Source organism: Paramisgurnus dabryanus, chromosome 21 (genome assembly GCF_030506205.2).
Source record: "Paramisgurnus dabryanus chromosome 21, PD_genome_1.1, whole genome shotgun sequence".
In the NCBI taxonomy this organism is placed as follows: domain Eukaryota; kingdom Metazoa; phylum Chordata; class Actinopteri; order Cypriniformes; family Cobitidae; genus Paramisgurnus; species Paramisgurnus dabryanus.
Window position 1 is genome coordinate 31212698 of NC_133357.1, and position 5691 is coordinate 31218388.

At 34.8% G+C, this 5691-nt stretch overlaps 1 long non-coding RNA gene across 1 annotated transcript; it reads left to right on the plus strand.

Annotated features, from left to right (window-relative positions):
• The first annotated feature begins 2176 nt into the window (after positions 1–2176).
• Positions 2177–3622, plus strand: LOC135776140 (uncharacterized). Its single transcript, XR_010544065.2, has 2 exons — positions 2177–2943; positions 3067–3622. It is a non-coding gene; the product is annotated as an uncharacterized lncRNA (long non-coding RNA).
• The last annotated feature ends 2069 nt before the right edge of the window (positions 3623–5691 follow it).

The following is a 5691-nucleotide window of genomic DNA, read 5'->3' on the forward strand; positions in this document are numbered from 1 at the left end:
AAATCCTTACATTTCTCAGTGCTTACACCATCTGGTCATATGGAAAGCACTAGCATTCAATACTGTTCACTCAAGTCAGCACAGCTTAGCAAACAATTACCAAGCTGGAAACACTAAAAGTCAAAATTGAACACACAGCAATCAGATCCTTCAATAGATACATAAAAGGGCCTGAATCTGTTCATTGAGCTTTGAAACAATGGATCCACAGAGAAATGAAGGAATAGGTCGAGGAAGAGGAGGAGGAAGAGGAGGAGGGCAAGAAGAAGGACATGGTGAAGGAGGAGAAAGAGGACATGGTAAAGGAGGAGGGAGAGGACATGATGAAGAAATAGGTCGAGGAGGAGTAGGAAGAGGAGGAGGGAGAGGAAGAGGCAGAAGAGTAGGGAAAGAAGGAGGACATGGTGAAGGAGGAGGAAGAGGACATGGTAAAGGAGGAGGGAGGGGACATGATGAAGAAATAGGTCGAGGAGGAGGAGGGAGAGGAATAGGAGGAGGGAGAGGAGGAGGGAAAGGAGGAGGACGTGGTGAAGGAGGAGGAAGAGGACATAGTGGAGGAGGAGGAAGAGGAGGAGGACGTGGTGAAAGAGGAGGAAGGAGATGAAGGGCAAGGTGACAAGCAATTTCAAGGTGAAATACAAGCCACTCTAGTTGACCATGTCCTGGTCCATGGTATGACTATGAGGGAGGCTGAGCAACGAGTAAAGCCTAATTTGAGTCACTTTACTTATGCCTCCATCTTCAGAGCCTTCAGGGAGGAAAACATATAGGTGTACTTACAGTAAGACTGCTCTATACAGTAACTTTAGTGTGCATACACTGTTGGACTATGCTACTGGAATAAAGAAATGCATCAAATTGCCTTCCATACAGATAGACATATCAGCAGATGAATGCAAGGGGTGGATCAGGCAAGAGGATTTTACCCTTGCTGTTTGGCTAGGACCAATATAGCCTGTGATGTGGATGAGATTCTCTGGCCTGACCCAGAACTAAGACGGGATGTTGAGGCGAAATATTACAATTTACAGTTGTGCTGTGTATAGCACATGAATGAATAAAAATGCATACATTGATTGTGTCTTTTTGGTCATGTGAAAAGGTTTTTGAGGGGGAGAACCACAAGCAACTTACCAGTTTTGGATATATTGTTTTGAATTGATTGCACAAGTGTGTAATACTATATTGTAGTGTGTGTGTTTTTGAAAGCTTGTGTGTGTTGTCTGAGGGAAAAGTTTGGTATTTCAGTAAGAGTGAATGGTTTTGAGTGTAGAGCTTCATTTTGACCTGAAAATATGATGTTTGGAGTATTGTGTGAGACTTTATGGAATTGTCTTTACTGTTTTGAGAATATGAGGCATAGTTTCAAGAAATGTGTAATAATGTTAGGTATAACGAAGATTATACTTGTATATATGTATCTTTTGCAGTAACTGTTGAACTGTAGAATAGTGGGTTGAGCAAAGGACATTGTATAGAAGTGTTGCACACTTCTTGCACACAGCAGGCTTTCAAAAAAGTCAGCAAAAAATGGGGGGCCTGTGCCCCAGTAGAGCTTTATATCTAGCAATGCCCATGAATATATGGATGTGCTATGTATGTATGTATGTATGTATGTATGTATATATGATTTAACAATTTTTACTTTCCAAATAAACAACTACAGCATATTCATGAATATGCATGGCATATAGCCTAAAGAAAATATTAAAGACAAAAATCTGCATTACACAAATAACAGTTTTATTGAAACAGCAGAGACCTTTCTTTCATTTTCTACGTTTGTCAGTACTCTACTCAGCACCGACTGCTTCAACCAGAATGCGTGCCAAAGGCGATGGAGCATAATGCTTGAGTAGGAAGCTGAGATTCAGGCGCGAGGAGAGGACAAGGACACATACCTGTGACTAGCAACAATGAGGCTGATAGGTCCTGACAAGAGATGTATAGTAACGAAGTAGAACTACTTCACTACTGTACTTAAGTACTAAAAGACAGTATCTGTACTCTACTGAAGTATATATTTTTTCTCCTACTTCCACTTTTACTTCAGTACATATTTTTGATGAGTTTAATACTTTTACTCTGATACATTTTTTATGTGCTGCATAGTTACTCGTTACACTCAAATGTTACGAATCATTCCAAACCCACATTATCACTCCCAGAGCGGTGATACACATTAGAAACACACACAGATCGTGTTCTAAACCAATCGGAGATAGTGAAGGGCGGACCCCTCCCTCCCTCTCACTCCCAAATATGAGCCGGGGTTGTGGACAAAGTGAAGCAAATAGAGAACCAAAGTGCGCGAGAAAGACAGAGAGAGAGAGAATGCGTGAGAAAGGGCGAGTGTGCGTGAAAGAAGGAAACTTAAGTTCATTGAAACACCTTGTACCTTTACTGTACCTATTACCATTATATCGACTAATATTTAATTATTTGGTTAAATTAATCTAAATTATCTGAACAGTCCTGTCTTTGTACTCCTGCTACAGCCAAAGGAATTGTGAGTGTCCTTTAGCTAAAACATTTGAAATAATATAAACAATATTATATTCAAACTTTTGACTGTTTTCTTTAATAACTACATTACACAATACTTGTACTTTTACTTTCAGTACTTGAGTAGTATATTTTAAAATAAACTACTTGCAATACTTAAGTACAAAACATGTTTAATACTTTAGTACTTCCACTTAAGTGCTGTGCTTAAAGAGCACTTCAACTTCTACTCAAGTCACTTTTTTGATAGAGCACTTGTACTTTTACTCAAGTCTGGGTCCCTAGTACTTTATACATCTCTGGTCCTGACCTATAGTCCTAACTCATACTCCTAATCAGTAGGTGGCGGTAATGCACCTAAAAGTTGTTTGCTAACCACCAGTAAAACTTGAGAAGGAGACATGCTCTCAACCCAGGAAAAACTTCAAGCTTTACAAGGTACATAGTTTTCAGAGGTGGTGCTTTCCAGTTTTGATTGCATCTCTTCCAGGAGAGATTTTTGTGAACCAGAGGGGAAGGAGTGAGAAGGGAGAGAGTAATCGTTGTTGTTTTGTTCCACAGATGCTGTTTTAAACCAGTTTCCACGGCCAAAGCTGATGTTAGAAAATCCATCAACAGTAGAATATGCGAGCTAAGACACCAGGTGAAGTGCAAAAGCATGGGTATATAAGTAATTTAAACCAGTGAAGAGCCAAGATGGACTCCTAGCCAGGATAAAGGCCTGTTCTTTTGGTAATTTATTTCTTTGCTTTTTCACATTGCCAAAGCTCCTTGAAAGTTTGTTTATTATTTATTTATCTTTTATTGTCTGTGCATTTTGTTTATATTGTATTTTTAACTGTATAACGGCACTGCTGAAAGTTTGAAATAAATAGACCTTTGTAATTTAAATTGCTTTCATTTATATTTTGTATATTTTCTGTTTTATGTCACTCTTTTAAAATGTAATTTATGTTAATGTAATGCAAGACATTTATGTAATGTAAAGCAAACCACATTGTCTGACCATGTGCAAAATCTCTTGTGGTTGTAATAGGTCTGTTTAGCTCTCTACCTCAAATTAGTTTTAGTATGTGTGCCTGATTAAAAGAAAATAAAGGTGGCTTTTGATAGATTATCCATTAGTCTGTGTTAATATGTGGTATAAATGTGTGTACATATTTTTATGTATATATTTCTATATAATTTTACATATTATTTAAAATATATTCTACAATATAGTAAACATACATGTGACACTATATCTGTACATATATTGTTAATACATTTTTGCATATCAATCGGAATACAATATGGTGGATATTTGTAAATATAATATTGCATATTTTGAGATATATAAACACATATATTATATTCACGTGCAATATATTAAAAGCGACAATTATTTATATTTATCAATATACTGCAATAAATTACATATATATAGAATATATGTATCAACATATTACTCATGTATTTTACAATATACTGCAATATATTGCATACATAAAGAATATATTTATCAACATATTACTACATATATTGCCAATATATACTGCAATATATTACATACATATAGAATATATTTATCAACATATTACTACATATATTGCCAATATATACTGCAATATATTACATACATTTAGAATATATTTATCAACATATTACTACATATATTGCCAATATATACTGCAATATATTACATACATTTAGAATATATTTATCAACATATTACTACATATATTGCCAATATATACTTCAATATATTACATGCATTTAGAATATATGCATCAATATATTACTTCATATATTTCCAATATATTATGGGATATATTAAATAGTATAATGAGATGTATTTAATCAATATATGAAAACGGCAATAATTGCAGTATTGTATAATATATTGCAATATATCACTTACATATATATAATATATTTTTATATAATATATCATGATATATATTACTTTGTAAATTTCACAATATATGGAGACACATTAAATATATTGTCATGTAATATATTGAGAAATATATGTTTGTTGCATAAGGGGCTGAATCACAAAAAAAACATAAAAAACCTAAGACAGGGGAACCAATCAGAACATGACACATCAGGGGAATGGAAAAATAGAGACAAACATGACAATGAAAGATTTTAAAATAAAAAACATGAGGACCACCATGACACCAAATCCTGACACTGGGACCTTTCTGTGGTATTGAAAGGTGTATAAGAGGCTTTGTTTGAACCCTTGGAGTCAGCCTTTGCCCCTGGTATCTTCAAAGATCCTTACGTGATGTTTTAAATGTGTATTTGGTGTTATAACTGCATGTTAATTAATTTTGTTTCTTCATTTTGGTTCTTGTGAACCACTTTATAATCACAGCTCTTGACCCCCACTACAACAACAAACCATTCCAAAGTAACATCTGAATCATTCACACTTACCCCAATTTAATTAGTGTGAGCATTGACTATGGTTAGATGAATGTAGCTAACAGAGCCTTGTTTGTTTTGACAACCCAACAGGTTTTTGGGTGTAAAGGTTTTGACATGTATTAACCCATTCCTTTTCGGTTTTCTTTTAGATAATATTATGCAATTAAACTATATCATGCCAGATTTTATTTAACAGAGTTTTTTGTTTGTTTGTTATAATAGTTGTGTCTTGCAAACAGAACATAATAACACATTCAAAGAGCATGTTGCTTCAATTCATTTCTAGATATATCCAAAACTTCAAAATGTGAGTATAATTATGTTGAATGTATTAGAACTTTGGCAGTTTTAAATCTAAAAACTGACACTAATCTGATTTAGGTTTTGTGCATTGATAATGAACAGCAACATTTTACGTTATTTAAAGAAAAGTGTGTGCAAGTCATTAGTGACAAGTACAGGCTGATTCACTGAGTCTCATATGAAGATGTGGTGTGTGTGACTTGGACCTGCATCATGCTTGGCAAGAGTTTCTACAGCTGGAAAATGTGTGGGGGGGCATCATTATGGAAACCAAATGTACCCACAAGTACAAGGATAGAAATGACCTACATTGTGTTGCCCTAAGGGAAGAGGCACGTTTAATAAACCTTTTAAATAATAGGAAATACTGATGGATCTGCTAATTACTCTTTAAGTTTAATATATGAATTAGCATTTGTATTTATTAGACACCGGTTTAAATGACAACAAATGTGCAGCCTGTTA